This window comes from Lissotriton vulgaris, chromosome 3_1, assembly GCF_964263255.1.
Source record: "Lissotriton vulgaris chromosome 3_1, aLisVul1.2, whole genome shotgun sequence".
In the NCBI taxonomy this organism is placed as follows: Eukaryota; Metazoa; Chordata; class Amphibia; order Caudata; family Salamandridae; genus Lissotriton; species Lissotriton vulgaris.
The window spans coordinates 1,703,188,481-1,703,213,943 of NC_141689.1; positions in this window are offsets into that span (position 1 = coordinate 1,703,188,481).

A 25,463-nucleotide genomic window follows, 5' to 3' on the forward strand; every position below is an offset into this window, starting at 1 on the left:
GTAGGTGTAAAGTGGGAAGTCAACAAGATAATGTAAATCCCTGGAAACCCCCACAACATTAACATTTTGTTTGGGCTTGCTCCCCATCGGGCCAGCGCTGCAATGACCGATAGGCACCCAGAATGAACCAATAGAAATGGAGGAAAGTAAGTGGCAAGCACAGGAACCAATGAAAAGCAAGGAACGTCAGGAGGCGGGATGTGAGCCCCTTTTAAGATTTATAGATTTCTCAAGCACAGCGCAAGCGATGTGCAGGCGAAACCTAAAAAGGGCAGTTACTTGTTACCAAGAGATTATAGGCCTATTTTATTTCTTGATCGCATTAGAAAAAAAATCTTGATAGACCTGGTTGGATCAAAATGCCATCCTTATTGATATGCAGGCAGGTTTCCGTAAAGAAATCAGGGCTATCGACAAAGCAGTTAGATTATAAAGGATCTGTGCCAAATATACAAAATTACTAAAAGCCGAGCTTTATTTATCTTTTATAGACCTTACGTCTGCTTTTGTCTTAGTGAATGGGTTACATTTATGTTATACACTCTAACTCCATTATTACAAGCCTTAGGATACCTACATTCAGAGAACAGTGCTTATGTTCAATGTGGAACTCCAGGGTAATGCAGAAAATCCTTTTCCATCCCTCGCTTCCTGTGTTTGCCAGGGTTGCCTCATCACGCCCTTCTTGTTTTCCCTTTTCCTGATTGATGATGAGAGGTTTGTAGAGAAGAAGAAACCGGATGTCCAGAAATCATGTAACAAAAAGATAGCTATTTTACTCTTTACCAGCGACTCTGTTAGTTTGTCAAACATACAAAATGAAATTCATAAATCACTATCTAGTTTTGAGAGGTAATGAGAAGAGAATGATCTCCATGTCAATCTGTCAAAAACGAAGATCATGACATCCAGCACCACTTCTTAAAAGGTTTCCAATGGTTTTTGGACAATTGGCAGACTCTGTCAGGTTATATGTTTTCTTGGGCATCCATTTCATTCATAAATTGAACTGGGGATACAGCAATTGCAAACAGCTAAAAATAGAAGAGAACATCTTTTTAAGAGCATTTTAAAGCTCTGGGTAATTCCACTGTATTTAGAGCTTGGAATCCACTCAATGTCAGATATCACTGCTCTTGCGTTGTGCATGCTTGGACTGAATTTAAATCATCATGCTAGAATTTATTTCAATGTATTTCAAAGCCTACAAATCTCTCTAGCAATGTATGTACACTTTATGCCAAAAGAACTCTGACTAAATTAGGGAACAGTCATTTTTGTAATAATCCAGCCACCATGACCAGTGATTCTAGTTCCAAAGTCAAGGAAGCGTTTCTTGAGCACTAGTTGAAAGCATATATTGCTCATGCAGAATTTTCTCGATTGACTGCTAGTTACATGTTCATTAAGCGTATGGGGGAGCTAGAGATAGTGCCCTATATGAACGTGCCATCCCCAGAGGCACACGTCCTAGATTTCATTTGAAGTTTTCTCTACTGTCAACAATTTTACCAAATCAATCTAGTAATGAGCATTGTGACTGTGAGACTGGGGAGTGTGATACCTTATTACATGTTTCATTTTTGTACCAACACTAGATATAGGCTCCATAAGCGGCTAGGTCCCCTTTCTAAACTATTTTCAATCACAAGATGCAATAGTGCACTCCACTTTGCAATACAACAGATTTCTCATTGATCTATCTTAATAGCTTGCTACTGAAGGGCAACCTGGATCATGTTGAGGACACCAAAACAGCCTTAAGACTGTAGGCAAAGTCATGCATTCTGTCATTGGCTTTGTATATTTATTTTTATTCTGAACTATGAAATTGCTAATGTACTTATCTTTTATGTGGTTATCTTATAGTAGGTTTTAATTTTTTATCTTTTCATTTTTTACAATGATTTTAAATGTTTTATACATTTACTTATTATGATTAATTCTGAAAAACTGTAAACCAAATTAAATTAAATGAGTTGTGTGTCAGTTTGGGCCACTTAACTCATTGAGCTATCATCCTCTCAGCTGTAAGACAAGCACACATTGATATCTATACCCAGATTTTCATTCAATTCTAATATTTTCAAAGTAAAATCAGAGCAAGTGCAATGGATACATCTCAATAACTGTCTTGTGCAAAGTTACTAACTCTCTGGAACTGCCCTGGTGGGAAACACCCACACGTTGCTTGTAGATGCAGTAAATTGTGAAACATAATGCTGGCACTGAACTGACACCCAAGTGAATACGATTAGACCTGTCATCCTTAGGGTGGTCTTTCACCCAACGTTTTGCCATTTGCCTCCCCTTTTTGCCAAATGTGTACCACTGCTAACAAGTGCTATAGTGCATGTGCTTCTCCCCTAAACTTGATGACATTGGTGTATACCTGATTGACATATTTGTTGTACTGGTAAATCCCCTGTAAAGTAGTATAACATATATATCCAGGGCCTGTTCTGCAAATCCTTCTAGTGGGCCTATAGTACTCATTGTGCCATCCATATAAGTAGGATTTCAATCCTGTCCCAGCCTTGCCAATGCAGTGCCTGTGTGTGCAGTTTACTGCCACTTTGACTTGGGATTTAAAACTATTTGCCAAAGCCTTACACTCTCCTTTTATTACATATAACCCATCCCTAAAGTAGGCCCCAAGTGACTCCAAGGGCAGAGTGCTACATATGTAAAAGGTAAGACAAGTACCTTTATGCTTTACATGTCCTGGTAGTGATAAACAGCCAATTTATGCTTTTCACTACTGTGAGGCCTACCCCTCTTTAGGTCAGAACTGGGAATTCCTTAATATACTTTGAAGTTGTAATTCCTGATCAGAGAGAAGTGGCATGTTCATGTTTGGTATCCTCAAAATGGTAATGATAAATCCTTATTGGTGAAGTTGGATTTAAAATTTCTATTTTAGAGAGGGCGGAGTGTGACGTTCAGGTTAAAGTGGCTGACTCAGAGGCGCAGGGATCATGGTCCATTCCCTGAATGCAGCTCCACCTCATTTGACTTTGGGCAATAGCTCACTTAGGGCCAGATGTAGGTAATCCCAATTTACCTATTCTTAAATACCAAATTTTCGGTATTTAAGAATAGGTAAATGGGATGTAGGTAATTTTTCGTTAAAAATTATCGAATCAGTAAGTTTCGGTAATTAACTGCCTGGAGACCATTGGGAATGAATGGCATTTACCGAATCGGTAAATACTGATTCGGTAAAAGGGGGAAAACATTGAAGGGTGGCAGAGTGTCACTTTGACACCCTGTTGCACCCCTCAATTGTGTATGGGTGCACATGTGGCACACATACATGCCCTAAGGGCAAGTATGTCTGCCATATCGCACTGTTGGAAAAGCAAAAAAAAATATTTTTCAAAGGTTTTCATTATTTACCACCAACTTGTAGTTGGTGGTAAATAAAGAATCCTTAACTGAGGAATGCACTAACTTGAGTGCTCCCTACATCCTGGATTCGGTAATTTACCGAATCGGTATGTTAAGAATTCGGTATTTTACCAAATACTTAAATTACCGATTCGGTAAAATACTGAATCCTAAAAAATGCCACCTACATCTAAAAAGCCCAATACCGGTCAGTAACAGACGAAATTCTGTAATTTCAGCCGTAACCGACCGGTATTGGGTGACCTACATCTGGTCCTCAATCTCCCCAATGGCCCCTAGCACCTTGAAACATTAACTGGTGATATCTACGCGCTTTACAAGTAAGGATTATTATTATTACCTCTGGGTTGGTTGACAGCTACAATTGGTGCACTCCCTCTAGACAGCCACAAACACAGGAAGGTGAGGCTCATCAGCATTCTGATGAGTATTTTTGGGGAGGGAAAGAATAGGAGTGGCGAAACGTACACTTCAATAGGTAGTGTCCTGTCCACACACACAGCACTGATTTATCCCCCCCTCACCCCCAGGGGTAGCCTGGCAGACAGAAATGGGTTGAGAGGAAAACTTGTGTACTTCAGAAAGTTCTTTTAAAGTCAACCCCTACATTAAAGGCACTTTTGGATAAAAGTACTGGGTCTCTGACTCCTTTAAATAAGACACTTCTGGATCTTGAACTGAACCTTTGTCAGAAGAACTGCTGTGCTGTTTAAAGGAGTCGACTTGCCTGCTTTTCTCGAAGGACTGCTTTTCTCCTTGTTGCCCTGCATCCTGCTGCTCTCTGACTCTGCTGGAAGGAGAGCTAGACTCTGCCTTCCCTCCAAGTGATCTCCAAGGGCTTGCTTGGTTGCATCTTGTTTTCTGAAGACGTAGAGACACAAAAGACTTCCTACGATTCTGCTGGGGCTTCTGGACTCCATCCATGGAGCAATGATGACGCAGCTCTTCGTCTTGGACACTTTGTTCCATCCAAGGAACTTTGGGGCATATTACCAACAACTAGCAATAATTTTTGTCTCTAACTTGTTTAGAGACAAAAATTATCGCCGCACATCGGCGATTTTTATCGCAGATAAACCTTGCTATTAGCAAGGTTTATCGCAAATGCGATAAAAAACGGCCGCAATGCATGAATATCGCTGAAAAGTCCGCGATATTCATGAATTATCGAGCAAATGCTCTTAGCCATGTTATCCACCTCCCATTGGATAACATGGCTAAGAACTGCTCAGGGCAGGTGTTAGCTTTTGGAGATATTCGCGCTTAGCGCGAATATCTCCAAAAGTTGGTAATAGGAAATAGCGATGTTAGGGACTGTTTCCAGTCGCTAACATCTTGGCACGCCCACTTTGCATGTCATTAGTGATAAATATCACTGACATGCAAAGCGGGGCCCAAGATGGTCGCTATCTCCTATTAGCTGTCACTAACTGGTGTTAGCGACAGCTTGGTAATAGGGGGATAATTTTATCTCCGCTTTCTTGGCTTTTAAAGCCAAAAAAGCGGAGATAAACCCCCTTGATAATATGCCCCTTTGTTTGCGGGACCTGTCTGAGTCCTGTAGTTGGCCTGCCCTTGAACAAAGTTGGCACAAACTATGGATTTGCACTGGTCTTGCGCGACCTCAAGTAACCTTTTAGCTCTATTGACTTTCATGCACTATTTTTTAATGTAATCTTTGAAAAACCATATCTCAACTTTTACGTATTGGATCTGTGTTGCTTCAGTCTTATTTTGCTCAAATAAATATTCTCTATTTTTCTAAACCTGTGTGGGTCGTTTTGTTGTGTATTAATTGTACTACTATGTGTGTCTGGGTGGGTGTATGTGTGTTTGTTACACAAATACATTACACATTGCCTCTTTAGTTAAGCCTGACTTCTCTATGACAACCTACAGGAGAGTGAACACAGGTTACCTTATTGTGTATCTAGCTTACCCTGGCTGGAGTGGTGGTTCCTGCCTGGCCTGAGTGCATTCATCAGCCATCCAGGAATCAGCATTTCTAACAAATACATGTGACAAATATGTCAAAACCAAGAATAAGCTGTGAGTCCAGATGTGAAAAATGGAATGGCACAGAACTTCCCTTTCAACTGTCCACCTTAGCTCACAGTGACCCATTAATTTCCCCTTCTTCGTGTTGCTCAACTCATTAACATGGACCAAACTCCTCTTATTACTTCATGTCTTCTTCTTATTCATTATTCTTTTTATCACCCTTGTTGTTGCCACAACTCTCTTGAATGAATACCTATTATTGTACTGTGTTACTTTTGAAGCAATCATGCAACTTGTATTCCCTATGCAGGAATGACAAGAGCGCGTGCCCTTGGTTGTGTTTGCTGCAAAACCCTTCCAAGATATTTCCTTCTTTCATAATTATCTTAAACTAATATCTACCACAAAATGTAATATTGATGCATAAAAGTATCAAAGAATACCTTGATTAACAATAATTGGGCTCGGGGAGCGGCTCAAGAACATAAACAGAAAGTTTGTCTGGCTTGCCTTCCTGCTTTGATGACCAGAGACCGTACCACTGACATGTGAAATGGCTGAGTGCAGGGGTGAACACTTGTTTGTATTTACCTTAGGTGTGCAGTGTATTCCTTTAACTCAGTATGCTTCCAATTTAGTACATTATTAAGGCAATACAGCTCAGAAACAGAAAAAGGCAATGCTTGCTCACTTTTTCCAAGCTTTACTGTCTGAACATCAAGCTTTAACTCAGAGCAAGACTGGCTGTGAATTCAATTTACACACTGCATGTGCATAAACACTGGCACTGCGCTTTCCACTGAGCCAGCAGAGCCCATCACGGTATGGTCCCTTATGTTTTGGGGCTGAGATTTCTAAAATGTATTATCTAAGGGATAGATTTTCTAAAAACACACAGGGCGCAGCAAAGACACGAAAGTTGCTAGCTTGAGTGACAGAGAGCAGGGCAGAGCCTTATCTACTAAGATTGTTGTATTTCTCTCTCTTGCTGGGGCACAATCAATTTGCATGGCACCATGTGCTATCTACTTAATGTCTAGCATAGTTTATGTGCATATAGATGGTGTCCTTCCAGTCCAAAATACTATGCATAGACAAACTTTAGAACTGTTCCCACTTCGTATGTGTGCTGTACAGTTAGAAAGTTTGGAGGAATACATTAATTTCTCCTTTTTAATGCCTGCCCCAAACAGGTGCTATTGGCCGGCGAAAATATCTGCATACCATTGTTAGTGGATAGCTCTTTGCCTGGTAAACCATGGGTGATTGCATGTGATGCATGTACCACCTATAGAATGACCCCTTGATGCAAAGTAATGCAAAGCATTTAAAAGCACTGCTTTGTGTTACTTTCAGGCATCTTTCCAGTGCAAAACAAGTATTGAACAGGAAAGTAAACCCCAAATAAGCATTTTGCACATCACTTGTGTGACACAAAGCCAGTGCAAAATGTTAATAAATCAGCCTGTACATTTCTCCTAGTTAGCACATGTACTGCAGACATTACAGCTCAGACAAAGGAAGCAGAAGCCATCTCTCTATCTGTTTCCAAGCTGTGATTCCTGCAGCACTAACTAACTCAGAGAAATGTAAAGTTAAATGTACGACTTTAGAAAGTTAAATTACACAAAAACAACCACACAGCTGTTCCCTTTTGGAATTGCAGAAATTCATAACACTCCTTTTGATATCTTTTTGAATTCATTATACATTTATGTTAGCCTCTTTCCCACTTGAGGTGTAGAAGCAGAATAAGTACAATTTATCTGATTATGCCAAAGCCATGTCAATACTAAAGAAAATTAGACAATGCAAACTGAAATTGAATGGAATTGAATCTCAGAATAGAAAATAGTACTTAATATTCCATTTATAATTAAAATTTTGAATTCATCTAAGTACTAAGAAATGAATAGAGATAGTTTCTTACAACAATCCATTCTAAGTCTAAAGACAGTATTTAAGAGCTTGACTATTTCTTGAAAGATTCACAAGATTAAAATTGAATCAGCGAGGAAGAAAACAGAAAATCCTCAGCAAGCGTTTGGCAAAGATATATAGCAAGCTGTGCTAAAGCGCAAGCATCAGCAAAGCAAAATGTGCTAATGGGCAGAAATGAAATATTAGTTCACAAATATTTCTTCTACATTTCCAATAAGGACTTGGCATAATGCAATACTGTTCATTAAACATATAAATATGGATATTAAAAATATTGATTTTATTTCTCCTTATGACTTATAACAGACAAACGCAATGCATAATAAAGAGAGTGTTAACGAGAGAAGCCATTATTCCATAAGTATTTAAAAGAATCTCAATTATTCTGTAGAGACTTTGAAAAATGAGTGGATAGAAAAAAAAGTTACAGGTTTTAGCCATTGCAAACCTCTTGTAGTATTTCAACCAGCAGTGAAAAAATGCTGGCTCCAAATTTTCAGTCTTGAAAAAGGATCATGGCCCTCACTTAAACCACCAGTCAAGATCTCCTCTATCTGGTCTCATCAGCGTAGATTCTACATCCCCACAGTGGCACAGGTTTGATTTTAGAAACAACATATAGCTATACATTATCATTTATTAACCTGCAAGCAAAATTTCATTTTCAATCCCCCAGTCAGTGATTTAGAATTATAACTGAAAAAAATGCCTAGCTTTGTTGTAACATATTTGTGCTGTTGCCTCACAAAATTAGGAGCAACACTCATTGCTACTAAGCATCCAATTACCCACAGAGCGTGTAAAGTCCTCTTCCATCACCTCTTCTCTTTTTTTCTTCTTCCTCTGGTAATCAGGGAAAGTAGAATCTCTTGTGGATGTTTGTGGTAAATTAAACATAAAATGCTGGTGACCTTCTGCAGATTTAGGCGGGCCTCGGCTACTTCTGAAAGGCCCCTCTAATTTCTAACACCAGCCTCCACAAATTAGTCACTCTTCATATCTTGAATAAATAACACATTAAGGTTAAATTAGCACCCTATAATCAGTGCTTAATTCAAGTCAATGGGTTGGGGACGGGCCACTGGCACTCATTTATGGGGACTGTGGCCTATTTTTCATATTACACTTGGACTCAGAACAAGAGAGAGAAGGTCTTAAAAAAAGTAATGGAGGAAGAAGACAAAAATGAAAAGGAGTGGGAGAGGGAGAATTTAGGGATAATAAAGAACTTGCAAGACTGAGTTAAAGGGGCAGGGCTGGGCGGGGTGGGGCTGGACTCAATATATAAAGGGATAAGTGCTGGGACACAGAGTTTTTCTCAGAAAGTAACATCTGGTGTAATAGAATGTCAGCAAGCTGAACCCCAAGGGGCACAGTCTTGATTCAACCTCATTACTCTTTAATTCACCATCCAGTCACTACTTGTCCCTTTATCACACCCTTGCAGGTTCTTTCTCATCCCTTCTTTTTCCCTTTGTCGTTTTTTTGTCTATTTCTCCTTTCACCCAAAGTGTTTTTCTCCCATGCTCTGGTTCAAAGTCTGATGCTGAAAAATAAGGGCTGGTTCTCAAAAATGAATGCCTATTGGCTCCAAGTGCAAACACTGTCTCAAATAAGCACTGGTCAGGGAGTGTGTTCTGGTGAGAGATAGAAGTATGAGGTGGACTCTGCGATAGACAACCTTTGTATTCAGCAAGTCCAACATTTAATGGCTCTGGTGGCAAGTTTCAGAGAAAACCATTTGGCCCTGCACATATTGTTTTGCAAATTAAGGGGGTCATTAGGATGGCGGACAGACCTGCGTCCGTCCGCCACCCCTGAGGAAGAGGGACCATCCGCATGGGCAGCGGCGGTCCCTCCATGCAAATTAGGATGTGACCGCCACCCTGGCAGTCCATCCTGTTCCATTAACCTTGCGGCGGGTGCTGCTTGAAGCAGCACCCGCCGCAAGGTTAAAAATGCATGTTTAACATTTACATGCACAAAGCGGCAGGCACCGCGCGGTGCCTGCCGCTTTGTGCATGTAAATGCTGGGGGGTACCATATACCCCCCATGTGCACCCCCCACCCCAACACCCTGGGGGCCCGCAACGGGCCCCCAAACACCAAAGACCACATGCTTTTCCATGGCGGAAAACTCGCTGTGGAAAAGCATGTTTCCGCATGAATCCTAATATGGCTGGCGGTGTCTGATAGACACTGCCACCATATTAGAGCTTTTCTGCAGCGCGACCGCGGTGAAAAAGCGGCAGACGGTCTTCACGTCCGTAGATGACCCCCTGCCATCCTAGTCTAGTGGGGGGTCTTTGCAATCACCGCAGCGGTTAATCCGCATCCTCCGGGCCGGCGGTGTCTTCTGCCGGCCCGGAGGATGCGGATTCACCGCAATCCTAATCGGCCCCTAAGTACTGTCTATATTCAAATTCTCTTGAATGTTCTACAAAATAATTGCTCCTCATGGTCTTATGCAACACGTTTCCCTAACCAACTCCATCCCATGCAGCTATGACAGAGCACAATAACTGGTGTCTGATGGAAATTCAACTCATTGACTATTCTGATATTTTATCTTTTAGACATATTCACTAAACCCAAAGTAAACCCACATTGAAATGAAATCTCACCTTGATCTTAAGGGATAGAATTTGATGACTGTGCAGTTTTGTCAACTCAAACTGTTGACATTTTCCATGAACATCAACATTCTTACATTTGCATGCCACAAATGGTAAGTATGTGGAATACATGATTTATAGGCCCATGCCTTCGCTCACATAAAAATAAAATCTCATCAATAGTATGATTACAAACACAAACATCGAAAAAAAAGCACATTAAGTGATTCCCACCTAAAAAAGATTCAGAAAAAGAAAAATGTGTGAAGGTCAAAACCTCAGTTATGAGTCTCGCAGATTTTAGATCTCTGCTCACACACCTTCTTGCTTGGTATCGCTATTTGTAGCTGCACAAAGTTTATTGCACATTATTATTACTGAGTGTGATGAAGTCCTCACCTCCTGGAAATGTACTTGGGTAAAACAGCCCAGTAAATATCACAACTTCAGATTTTATGTAATAAGCACTAACTTCAGCATCTGAGCAAGAGTACAAAGTACAAAGATTATCTATTTACGGTATGCAATATACATTTTAAAAGGTGCAGAGCTGGATTTGATCAAGTGTGGTAAATAGCTCTCCACACATATGAACACTCGTAGTTGAGATCCCAGAATTTAGCACAAATTAATGCAATATAATGGATGAAAAATCATTGCCCACATTAAGGGAGAAGTGCAACCTTAAATTCATAAAACTGAAACTTAGCAAGAATTGGTCAACAAGAATATATCAATTAGCCCCAAGGTCACCAAGATATTCCAATATGCACTTGCATACCCTATAAAGACATAGCTGGCCAGCCACCCCTTCAGTGAAGGTAAATTAAATGGTCGATACACAGAAGAGCATTTCAACTTCCAGAGCAAATCCAATGGGAGGCATTTCGTGTAAAACGATCATCTGTTTGAAATATTTTCCCCTAATTTTTGTTTTCAAAAGTAGCATCCCATTTCATGGAATTTTTCTATTAGTACCTTCAAAAAGGTGATATTTTGTAAGCAATGTTTATAACAGAATATTTTTTGTCGCATAATATTTTGGTTATAATATTTTGGTACCATACCCAATGACTACACTCACTTTAATTTCTACAGAGATTCAGACCAATAAAGGATATTATCAGCAACTTGTTTTGTCTCTACATGTTTGACAAAAACCCCAGAAAAATATGGCACATAACAATTCAGATACAATTAAGTTGCTTTGAAAACCCAGTTTCTTCCACTAGATCCGACTGTCAGTTACTAGAAGCACAATTGACCTATCTCAACCAATCTTCAGCAAGGCATTAAGGTAAATCACAAACCACTTTTGTTACACTGTATCATCGTACACTACAGACACAGCAAGCATAGAAATTATTTGAGAAGTGTTTTGACATTTCTACAGCCTTAGGGGCTGCTGCATGCATATTCCTATTCCTTGAAAAAGCCAAACAGCTCTCCCTTACTCTAGTATTATAACATGTTCTCTGTGGTGTCACACTATTGGTAAGATATACAGAATTTACCATCACAGGATACTCCAAAAGACTTCTTGGTCGCTCGTGTCACACTTTTATCTTCAAAGCCAGTAGTCAGCATGAATAAAAACACACAGATACAGGAACCATGTCCTACTAATGGAGTTGAACATGAAGCCACACATGGTACATGTCTTACTATCACTACCCAAACCATTGGAGGTTCAGCACTACCCTCATAAGTGACAGTGATTATCTTTCAAAGGCATCGTTGAATGCATCCAATCACAACACAAAAAAACATGTTGGCAATCTGTAATACAGCAATTCACATCTAGCCTAGCTGTAACCTTAAATAAGTCATTGAAATGCTCACAGAAAGCTTGAGTGAATGTATCTAGGAAACTGCCTCAGTCAAATTCACCCAGTGTGTGAGAGAGAACTGCTGCGATCTGTCAAATGCTTAACACCATAAACAGCAATAGATAAATACCAATCTTGCACAATCATGGGCAGATGCTGGTACGGCAAACATAGCAGCCATTATGAAGTGGAGAAGTCAGACTACTGCCACCACGACAAACTTGTCGCAGAGCAAAAGGAAAAAGGAGGATGTCAATGTCCTGGGTTTCATCACATACATAGTTAGAACAAAAGTCCATAGTTGTCTGGAAATATGTGTAGGAAGCAATTTGATAATTTAGACTACCCGAACTAAGGCCAACAAATGAGCAACATCATTCGTGCTTTTGAGGACCACAGACTTTATAACCACATCGTTCAGCACAGAGTCATTCACTGTATTCTACTTACCAGTAGCAAGAAGGGCAGGGTGGTGCACAATTGAGACAGTGTTGCTCAGTTGAATTTGATCAGATTCTGCTGTGAATGAGTGATGGGAACAAAAGGGCTTGCCGTTGATGAGACCCATACATTGATAGGGACCCTCACTTCAGGGAGTAACAGAACAGGCCCACCAGTAGATTGGCTATTATTTGATTCCTCATTATCTCAATCCAGAGAATCCAGGGAGCTTCCACGTAAATGATATGCACAGACTAACTCTTATATTTTTAGCCCTGGGAAAATCATGTTCCTGATGTATAACTTTGAGGATATCCTTTAACATGGTGCAACATTCATGTTCTACTCCTAATGTTGTATCCATCACTGTTGTATTTTTCTTCGCAGCTGATTTACCATGTAATGTTGCCCACACTTGATGCATTCTCTCCCAATTGATTCATGCTGATTTTGCATGACATGTTGGTAAATAGATCATACATTCAGCATACTCACTGTTTGTAACTTAACGGCTGAGAAATCAACCTTTTAACTTTATTCCACTGAGCAGATGTGCACATATGTTTAAGTTCTAACAGCCTGATTCATGTAGGTAAATTGCACTCGCAAAGGGCCAGATTCTCAGAATCTGGCCCTTAGCGAGTGCGATGTTTGCATTTGGTATTCATGATACCAAATGCAAAAATCGCTATGTAAGAATTCGCATATTTGCGTGGAATGGCATTTAAGGAATCTCTAATAGAGATTCCCCAAATGCTATTCATGACACACAACAAAATTGCGATTTCGGACTTTTGGGGCCGCTATTTACCGACAGGTCAGACCTGTCGGTAAATAGCAATAACTCAGAAAAATGCTTTTAAAAGCATCATTCAAAGTTGCATGTAGCACACACACATGTCCTTTGGACATGTGTGTGCGCAACACCTGTCCAAAAGTGCATTTTAGGGGTGCTACAGGGCGTCCTTTGGACACCCCTGGCACCCTTAAAATCGCTATCTCAGTTGCGAGTAGCAAATTGCTACTCGCAAATCCCCATTCATTCCAATGGGCCTCTTGGCCCATAGGAATGATTGGGGAGTATTTGCGAGTAGCAAATTGCTACTCGCAAATAAAGAACATGTTGGAATCGCTATTTAAGTAGCAATTCCTACATGAATGCCGTTTTGCGTGTCCTCAATAGCGATTCGCTATGATTCGCTATTAGGGACACGCAAAACGGCATGTACATGAATCAGGCTGTAAGTGTTTTTATAGTTTCCTTCTCCAACCCCTAGCAGTTAAACAAAAATCTATCAGGTGCAATCTAGACGGAGACTGGCATGTATTTTAGATTCGTTTTAGCGGACAAAGTGAATGAAAGACATTTACAAGGAAAAAGTAGTCGTATTGTGGACTATTAACCAACTCATTTTTGAGGACATAAACTAATATCTCTGCAGTACTAATTTACATGCTCAAAAATGCTATTCACTAAGATCCGAATGGATATTTCTGGCTGTGACTCTCCCATCTCTTATGAATGAATGAATTCATGAAATTTGATTTGTAAAGCGCTTAGCTACCCTGAGGCCTCCTAGCGCTGATAGGGCGGAGAAACAGAGAGGTGTGGCATACTAGAGTGAGATGCTGAACAGGTGAGTTTCGAGAAGTTTCCGGAAAGCCAGCATATTTGATTCCGTCCTTATGTGTGGAGTTTTCCATGATGAGTATAAAAAGCTGCTCTCACATAGGGCGCGCATTTCGGAGTAGGGATGGAGAGTGACTGAAAAAATGGAGTAGCTACTAAACACAGAAGGAAAAAGTATAATTAAGGAAGGGCACAGGGTTGCAAATATAGAAACAAAACCACATAAAAATGTAAGACAAATGTTGCCCAAACATTACAACCACATCTACTTCAGTAAACTACTGAGCTCAATCTACTCTAGTCATTCCTTTAAGTAATTTGCACACCACACATGGCCACTGAAGTAAGGGAATCTCATAGAAATCGATGCAGTCAATGAAATCCGAGCCCACACAAAGAGGAAATAGGAAAAAGAAACAAAATCAAGTATATAGGAAATATCAATACAAAGCAAATTAATACGAAATAATTTCAATATATTTTATATTATTTCAGAAAAAACACAAGTCCACACTGTAAACAGTAGATGACACTAACAGGTGGAATCCAGTTTGCCATCAAACAATCAAAAACATTCTACTCACATAAGAAAGCAAGCCGCAGCCAAAATTATCTTTCACCATGCCAGTGAATGCCTTTTGTTGCCTTGCCCTTCTCTTTGGGGAACAATATTTAAGCAGGGATACGCAAAGTATGGCTCATGGGCCACATGTGGTCCTGCTGACCTTATTTGCGGACCCCCTGCTGAATGGTAGAACTGGGCTGCTATTTCACTGACAGAGCAGGACACTCAGAACGCTATTAAATGGGCATCCATTTAATTACACCTTAACTAAAACAGAACACCGTTTTCAGAATGAGGCTGTAGGCCCAAAGGTTATTTAAAAGAAGCTCTGATGGCTCAAGGATCCCAGCAACCCCATCCTTCAGTGTTGTCTTTGAACTTGGAAGTTGATCCACGGATAATGAAACAAAATGGATTTCTTCATGCAGCAGTGCTACTGTGGCACAATATAGCTATCCAGATCAAGGATGTTTTCATTTCCTAGGTCTTTCCCGGTAAACCAGAATTGTCTCTCTATAGGTCAGCTCTTTCAACATGACACACCAAAAACTTCCTCGGAACTACAGGAGGAATATTGTCTCCCACACAACCAAGAATGGAGATACAGACAACTGGTCAGCTGTCTCAGTAAAGTATGTGGCGGCCTACACTGAGAGCAGCCCCCAGCTCCTCGATACATGACTCTTTAATTAAATGGGGCACCTATAAATGGCTGATATCTGGATTATACTCCCTTATTGCAGGCAAGCTCTTTTCTAAGCCCACCAAAAGACAACTGCTTAGAACTTGGTCAGCCAACTGTCAAATGAGCATTGCTTACCCCGTCTGTGCAGAGATATGCAGACTTTTAACAGATACCTGAAAGAAGCATGTTTAACATTCTATCATTCCACACTGTTACACGATTGGCACTGTTTCCCTCACAAACTGTACAGGGCACACTTGGGACCATTCTTCAACTGTTGGAGATGTAACCAACAGGGAGGAGATACTCTCCACATCATTTGGTCCAGCCATAACATTTTTGTCTTTTTGTTCGACATATGTGCCTTCTTTGATATGGTTGAGATTCCACATATCCAGCCCATGGTGCTGTTGAAAATATGGATGTACTTGTTTAAACCGAATACAATTATTCGAACACTAAAATAATAATTTTTCAGTTTTTATCTGGTACCTGGGGCTGGTCAGTAGCAAAATGGTTTTCTTTTGTCATCCTACATGGAGCCAACAATTTTCTCCACTGTGCGGTGGAGGCCACAGATAATATAACCTGGAGAAGGCTGGGGTTTCTCCCAGAGTTGCATACTATCCTTCATTCTTAGGGCCTGATTCTGATGTGGTTAGGAAAGCATTCCCACCTAGGGCCTGATTCTGATGCAGTTAAGAAGTCCTCCTAACATCATTCGCTCCTTCCAAATCGGATCAGGAACATGTCTCACTGACATGGCCCAATTATGATGCGGTTAGGAACATATGCTCCCATTGAAGTCAATGAGTGTCCAACCAAATAGGATCGGGAAGCATCCGGATGCATCGTTGGTTGGACTCTCCTGATCCGAGTGGGTCGGAAACCATTTCCAAACCGATTTGGCCGGGAAGCTTTCCAACCCGCATTAGAATCGGGCCCTAGGATGGTACAGCATTATCTTTTGGCTTTTTGTCGCTGATGCTTCAAGGGAAGGGAAATTAAAGTTGTTGCTAAAACATTAGAGATGATTCAAGGGAGCAAAAAGACATTTTGTACACTAACTATACAGCACAGACGACACTTCAGAAAAGCATAATGGTATCTGTTGCCTAAACACATTAAATAAATTAGCAATATACCTGAACCTGCTACGGCTGCTACATCCTTGAGGATGTATAGCCATGCTCCCTTGATGCATCAGCTGGGCAAATGAGTACTAGAAAACCTTAAAGAACAACTGTATTCTTTACTTTTGGCTTCCCACTATTAGACATAATTTTTAATGGTTTCCTTACAACTGCCTGCCTCCCACACTAAGGAAATGTAGACACCATGAATAAGCAAACTACGGATTAATTTGGCAAAAGGTATAAATCCATATACAGCTCTTAAATGAGATGGGAGCATTTTTGCAACAAAATGTTGGAGCGCGGACTGAGACGTTTTAAGGCATGGGCAAAGAGGGCTCGGCCCGGGGCCCCAGCCATTCAGGGGCCCCCTGATAGGACAAGACTCTTACATAGATTCTTTTTAAAACCGTTTTCACATACCATCCACGAAACAGGACCTCTCATATGAGAAATGGGAAGGAGTGACACAGATTATTTGAAGTAAAATAAGTGAGCTGCTGATGTATTTCAATAGTAATAACACACGTCCCTATCCTAGGTATAAATAGGTTTAGAAAATGGATGAGGGTGCCTGTGCACTCTCAGTGACCTGGCCAAAGAAGCCATGAAAGAGCTTAAATCGGATCATAAATCCAAAATTGTTTCAAACAGGGGCCCCCAAAATGTATTTGGCTCAGGGCCCCCAATCCTTAAAATGTCCCTGAGCGCGGAGCTGCTCCAAATTTTGGTGCGCCTCTCTCCGACATATCCAAAACACACTATGGCACACAGCTGTTTTTTCCCTAGTACTGGTGCTAAAATTATATGCCTAGCACCAACACAGGCACTGTTGCACCTTAGTGCAAAGCTGCCTGCATTGCAGGGAATGATTGTGTGTGTGCAGGAAGATTTCCCTTCCTGCACAGAAACAATCCATAATGGCTTTTTGTTGTTTCTACGTGTGTTACAGAATGCAGCACACATAGAAGTACCAAATCGTTATTATTTATTGATTGTTTAAGTGCAGGAACACCTTCCTGCACATAAACAATAGTTAATGGAATTTAGCTCTTTCTATGTGTTTTGCTAAAATGAGGAGAAATAAAGCATTTGTGCTTGTTTCGTCATTCTAAGGCCTGCTCCTGCATGGTGTTAGTTATTGGCGCTGCCTCAGATTGACACCTTCTTGTAAATTTGGGGCAGCATCAAAGAGCAATGGTTGCTGCAGTGGAGCGCCCACAGTAACACCCATTGTGGATCTCTGACAGAATATCTATGGACCGAATATCGACCTACAAGAATATCAAATACAGAATTTTAATGGACAGAATATCGACATCCGATCTCTACAAAGGTAAGTACAAAAATATGAAAACCAAAATATCGTTTAAATTTAATAAAAATAATATATTAATTAAGTAATTAATATACTTAAAAAATAATTGTTAGAATTATTTTGAAAAGTTAAAAATGATAAATAATAAATGTAATATAAATATAAATTAAACATACATATTTTAAAAATTAATGAATAGTTATTTTATTTATTTATAAAATGTAAGAAACATAATACAAATTATATATATATATATATATTTATATATATATATATACATACATACATATATACATATATATATATATATATATATATATATATATATATATATATATATATATATATATATATATTCACAGAAAAAACCATAGGTTATAGACCATATATAGTTAGGAATTTGCATTTACAAAACCTTGAAAATTCACTGAAAAAACCATAGGTTATAGACCATATATAGTTAGGGATTAGCATTTAAAAAACCTTATTTTATTTGCACAAAACCATTGAAATTCCATATATAGTTAGTTGCACTAACTATATATCGCGGACCCGCAATCCACTGCTAATGATGTCACATATTACATCATTCATGACATGGTCAGTGACATCACTGATGACATCACTGATGACATCTCAAATGACATCACTGATGACATCACTGATGACAACACCCAGTGACTGTATGTTTCTGTAAAGTTAAAATATGTCTTACATATTGAAGAATGAGTGGATGTATAAGTGTCTGGATGAAGGATTTAGTAGGTGCATGACTGACTGTATGAGAGAATGATTAAATGTGTCTCACTGAGTGCATGGGTTAGTGATTAAAGTGTCTTAATTTGGCAATCATTATTTATGTTCTTCTGTAAACTGCTGCATGTTTAAATCAGTAGCTATATCAGTAACTATATGGGTTATTGAATGGTTGCCCAAGTATTTGTATGGGAGACTGAGTATGTGTGTGGGTGGCTGGGAGGTGTATAACTCTGTGCATAGATGTGTGAGCAGTTGATTCCCTAGGTGTATGGCTTCAAAAGTGCATGTAGAAACAGCTGTATGGACAGTTGACTGTGTGCATGAGTATATTGGTGAGTGAATGGATATCTCAGTTCTACATGTCAAAGTAAGTACATATGTAAAACACACTCCATGTGAGAGTTGACATATATAAATAACTGAACATAAGAGCCAGTGAATGTGAGAGTGGCTGTATGAATCATTGTGAACTTGTATCAAGGATTGTATAAGAGAGTAAATATGTGTTAGTATATGTTTGAATAAGTAAGGTGTGTATAACTGTATAGTTGAGGAAATGGAGATGTGATTGATTCTTTGCATGACTGACTAGGTGTGTGAGTAACTCCATGGATGTGTGACAGTCTGTGAGTGCCTGTTTACACTGAGTGTATCTAAGGTTATATTAGAGTCTGAAGATGTATTATCACATAAATGATATCATCAGTGATGTAATCAGTAATGTCAAATGAGATGTCAGTGATGTCATCAGTGATGTCATTTGAGATGTCATCAGTGATGTCATTAGTGATGTCATTTGAGATGTCATCAGTGATGTCATCAGTGATGTCACTGACCATGTCATGAATGATGTAATATGTGACATCATTACCAGTGGATTGCGGGTCCGCGATATATAGTTAGTGCAACTAACTATATATGGAATTTCAATGGTTTTGTGCAAATAAAATAAGGTTTTTTAAATGCTAATCCCTAACTATATATGGTCTATAACCTATGGTTTTTTCAGTGAATTTTCAAGGTTTTGTAAATGCAAATTCCTAACTATATATGGTCTATAACCCATGGTTTTTTCTGTGAATTTCATTGGTTTTTTAAAAGCTAATATCTATAGCTGTAAAATATATTCTTTATTAAGTGACGTATCACGTAGCCCGTGAGACGCCTCATGATGCATCGCATAACCGTGACGTATCGTCTCTGCAGCACAAACCAAACCCAAAACGTAAGCGCGCCAAAACACGCTTAAAGATATATATATTTTTTTTTAACCTTAATTAGACAAAATCCACACGTGCACATATCACAAACGTTCAAAAAACACAATATGTCGGACTCCCGTTACGCTGCCGGTTAGCTGCCCGGTTAACGTACCAGGAAGCACCTTTACCGCGAAAAATCGCATTTTTTTTTTCACCCCCCAGGGAACTTTAATAGCCCCCTCATCAATCCTAGGGGTTCAGGAGGGGTCTGCCTTACCCCTTTCATTCATTTACACCTTTTTTCCACCTCTTGTCTCTCGATCCCACAGAGAGACAAGATGGCGGCCGCTCCAGACTGTTTACAATGATAACAGCCAATCAGCTTCTCCTCAGACTCCCGTTACACTGCCGGTTAGCTGCCCGGTTCGCGTACCAAGACGCGTCTCTACGGCGAAAAAATCGGAAATTTTTTTTTTGGGCCCAGCGTGGCTCTATAATATCCCCTCATCAATCCTTGGGGGTCAGAAGGGGTCTACCTTGCCCCTTTCCTTCATTTCCCCCTTTGTTTTGGCCTCCTCTTGTCTCTCGATCCTACCGAGAGACAAGATGGCGGCCGCTCCGAACTGTTTACAATGTTGACAGCCAATCAGCTACTCGTCAGACTCCCGTTACACTGCCGGTTAGCTTCCCGGTTAGCTGCCCGGTTCGCGTACCAAGACGCGTCTCTACGGCGAAAAAAACGGAATTTTTTTTTTTTTTTTTGGGCCCAGCGTGGCTCTATAATATCCCCTCATCAATCCTAGGGGGTCAGAAGGGGTCTACCTTGCCCCCTTTCCTTCATTTCCTCCTTTGTTTTGGCCTCCTCTTGTCTCTCGATCCTACCGAGAGACAAGATGGCGGCCGCACCGGACTGTTTAGAATGTTGACAGACACCGGAGAGCCAATCAGCTTCGCTTCGCAAAGTTCCGATAAGCGAAAAGTACGCGAACCGGATCGCTGCCCGGAGCGCTGTTACAGATATATATCTTGATTTAAACGTTCATTTCTCAAAATCCACTGAAGCACATATATTGAGACTTAGCAAAGGCACATCGGGCTAACAGTCCCTACAATTTTGCCAAGTTTCGTGCAAATCCATTCAGCCGTTCGAGCTAAAAGTGAGTCCAACCGCCCTATGGAAAACTCAATGTTAAAAACACGTTTTGGGACCCCCCTTTTTTCTCAGCCCCCCCTTGACGAAACCTCCCCAAATTTCCAGGAGCTGCTCAGAAACAAAATGTGCCATTTTCCTGAAAATTTCAGCCGATTCCGTCCACAAACGCCAAAGTTATTAGACATAGAATTTTCAGAAATCCCATAGGGAAAAAATCCTAACTATATATACCTCCTACTGGCGACCGCCAGTAGGTTATATATATATATATATATATATATATATATATATATATATATATATATATATATATATATATATATATATAAAGATATATATATATGTATATATATTCTAACCAATACCTCCTCGGTTCAAGGAGCTCACCAAACAGACGCAATTCTGGCTTCAAAGCAGCTATTTTTATTTCAGAGTATTTTCCCAGCCTTACGCGTTTTGGAGATACACACATTTCATCATTATTTTCGAGGGATTCCTGGTGTTTATCCGCCGATCTGTTTGCCAACCGGACTCGAGATAGTTCTGTGTCCATGGCCTCTCTCATTTGAGAGCGGAGCATCCTCACGGCTGGAGCGCCGTCAATAACATTCTAACCAATACCTCCTCGGTTCAAGGAGCTCACCAAACAGACGCAATTCTGGCTTCAAAGCAGCTATTTTTATTTCAGAGTATTTTCCCAGCCTTACGCGTTTCAAAGTAAAACCTTCTTGTTCACAGGCATAATGTGGGGCTTTGCAGGATTCAAAGGCATTTCTCCCAGCATGCTTTATTTATTTAATCACAGGTGAATTCATTGTCCTGTGCATGCTGGGATGTGTAGTACCGTCTCCAATGTCGTTGAGAATGCCTTTTTTCAAAAGTTCAGTATTCCCTTAGTAGGTTCTGCGCTGCCACACACATTTCATCATTATTTATTATAAAGGAAGAACTTTGAAACTTTGAGGCAGGTAAACTCGGGAACCACAGCGCTAATCCACGCACCCGATACATCGTTGTAATCGTCAGGGTGTGCGGATGGACATAGGCTATATAAACGTAATAAATATACGTGATGTAAAAAATTTACCGAAAAAAAGTAGTCCCTTGGACGAAGCGCTGGCCGCGATGTGCGTGCCCGACATGAGGAGCGCAGAGAAAAGCGGCATCCAGGAGCGCGAGGAGGACCAGAGGACATGGTGCGGGGATGAGCGGCGAGTAGCGGCAGACAGGCGGTGAGGAGCGGCGGACAGGCGATGAGGAGCGGCGGACAGGCGGGGAGGAGCGGTGAGCGACGGATGAGGTAGGTTATTTATTTATTTATTTAGGAGCGGTGAGCGGCGGGAAAATGAAGCAAAAATGAAAATCGTGAGAAAGAGGAAGCAAACGGAGCATTACAAAAGTGAGCCAAACGGTGCATTACAGGAGGAAAAAGTTACGTGTGCGGGCTACAAAAGCATAGAAAGTAAACATAGAGGTATAGGAAGAAAAAGTGACGTGTGCAGGTAGCAAGAGGAAGCAAACGGAGCATTAAAAAAGTGAGCCAAACAGTGCATTACAGGAGGAAAAAGTTACGTGTGCAGGTTACAAAAGCAGACAAAGTAAACATAGAGGTATAATACTGCAATATATGGAGGAAGGCTCCGGGGGACCCATGGACACCGTCGGGGCGGGCGGGGGCCCTGAAGCCTAATTGCTCCCGGACAACGTCGGGACGGGCTGCAAGTATATATATATATATATATATATATATATATATATATATATATATATATATATATATATATATATATATATATATTCACTGAAAAAACCATAGGTTATAGACCATATATAGTTAGGAATTCGCATTTACAAAACCTTATTTTACTCACACAAAACCATTGAAATTCCATATATAGTTAGTTGCACTAACTATATATCGCGCACCCGCAATCCACTGCTGATGATGTCACATATTACATCATTCATGACATGGTCAGTGACATCACTGATGACATCACTGATGACATCTCAAATGACATCACTGATGACATCTCAAATGACATCACTGATGACATCTCAAATGACATCACTGATGACATCACTGATGACATCTCATTTGACATTACTGATCACATCACTGATGATATCATTCATGTGATAATACGATGAACCTCTTCAGACTCTAACATAACCTTAGATACAATCAGTGTAAACAGACACTCACAGACTGTCACTCATCCATGGAGTTACTCACACACCTAGTCAGTCATGCAAAGAATCAATCACACCTCCATTTCCTCAACTATACAGTTATACAAACTTTACTTATTCAAACATATACTAACACATATTTACTCTCTTATACAATCCCTGATACAAGTTCACAATGATCCATACAGCCACTCACACATTCACTGGCTCTTATGCACAGTTATTTATATATGTCAACTCTCACATGTACTGTGTTTTACATATGTACTTACTTTGACATGTAGCACTGAGATATCCATTCACTCACCAATACACTCATGCACACAGTCAACCGCCCATACAGCTGTTTCCACATGCACTTTTGAAACCATACATCTAGTGAATCAACTGCTCACACATCTATGCACAGAGTCATACACCTCCCAGCCACCCACACACACACTCAGTCTCCCATACAAATACTTGGGCAACCAATCAATAACCCATATAGTTACTCATATAGCTACTTATCAACACATGCAACAGTTTACAGAACAACAGACATAATGATGCACAAATTAAGACAGTTTAGTCACTAACCCATGCACTCAGTGAGACGCATTTAATCACTCACTCATACAGTCAGTCATGCACCTACTAAATCCTTCATCCAGACACTTATACATCCACTCATTCTTCAATATGTAAGACATATTTTAACTTTACAGAAACATACAGTCACTGGATGTTGTCATCAGTGATGTCATTTGAGATGTCATCAGTGATGTCATCAGTGATGTCACTGACCATGTCATGAATGATGTAATATGTGACATCATCAGCAGTGGATTGCGGGTGCGCGATATATAGTTAGTGCAACTAACTATATATGGAATTTCAATGGTTTTGTGTGAGTAAAATAAGGTTTTGTAAATGCGAATTCCTAACTATATATGGTCTATAACCTATGGTTTTTTCAGTGAATTTTCAAGGTTTTGTAAATGCTAATTCCTAACTATATATGGTCTATAACCTATGGTTTTTTCAGTGAATTTTCAAGGTTTTGTAAATGCTAATTCCTAACTATATATGGTCTATAGCCTATGGTTTTTTCAGTGAATATATATATATATACATACATATATAAACATATATCATCTGTATATCTATATAAATACAAACATAAATGCATGCATGCATATACTTATATGCATACAGATGCATGTTATTTACATGAAAGTTGAAAAAACACTAATAAAAGCAAAGCTAAAAAGCCACCTCATTACAAACAGAATGGCTTTAACTTAAACGAGGGCGAGATCTATTGCATTTTCAATGCTTGTTTACTTTGGTTCCATCAAGAAGGCATTCAGATGTGTCACACATTTGCCATAAATTCTGAATGTTAGCACTCTAGTTGCACATTAGATCACTGTAGTAAAGCTACTGCTCACCAGGGACGTCTGCTGCTGGTATTCAAAGTGCATGTTTCAGTCTGCATGTCAGAATTTGTTTAATGAAATAGAAGAGGATTTGAGAAGTCACTCAAAATGATCCCTAATTTTTCTTTCTGAAGCACTAATCATACTTTCTATGGCAAAATTAACCCCCTCATGTTGTTCCTTTTTAAATTGAGTGTTTTCAGACTTACCACTTCATTCCAATCAAGATGGCTTTCGGTGTGCCATACTTTTGTCATAAGTAAGACTGTTAGCGCTCTAGTTGTTCTTTAGAACACTCTGGGACATTCTGTCATTGGGCTATACTTGGGGTACATCTGGGTGATATTTGGGCTACATTTAGGCTCTTTTGTCTCTGGTGGTCATCTTGGGAGACTGTATGTCAGAATGTTTTAATGAAATTGAAGAGGGTTTGAGAAGTCACTCAAAATGTGCCCTAATTTTTCTTTCTGCAGCACTAATCATAATTCATATGGCAAAATATACCCCCTCATTTTGTTCCTTTTTAAATTAAATGTTTTAAGAGTTACCACTTTATTCCAATCAAGATGGCTTCAGGTGTGCCATACCTTTGTAATAAGGAGGACTGTTAGCGCTCTAGTTGTTCTTTAGAACACTCTGGGACATTCTGTCATTGGGCTATACTTGGGCTACATCTGGGTGATATTTGGGCTACATTTGGGCTCTTTTGTCTCTGGTGGCCATTTTGGGAGACTGCATGTCAGAATTTTTTAATGAAATAGAAGAGGATTTGAAAAGTCACTCAAAATGTGCCCTAATTTTTCTTTCTGCAGCACTAATAATACCTTCTATTGCATAATATACCCCCTCATTTTGTTCCTTTTTAAATTAAATGTTTTAAGAGTTACCACTTTATTCCCATCACGATGGCTCCAGGTGTGCTATACCTTTGTAATAAGTAGGACTGTTAGCGCTCTAGTTGTTCTTTAGAACACTCTGGGACATTCTGTCATTGGGCTATACTTGGGCTACATCTGGGTGATATTTGGGCTACATTTGGGCTCTTTTGTCTCTGGTGGCCATTTTGGGAGACTGCATGTCAGAATGTTTTAATGAAATAGAAAAGGATTTGAGAAGTCACTCAAAATGTGCCCTAATTTTTCATTCTGCAGCACTAATCATACTTT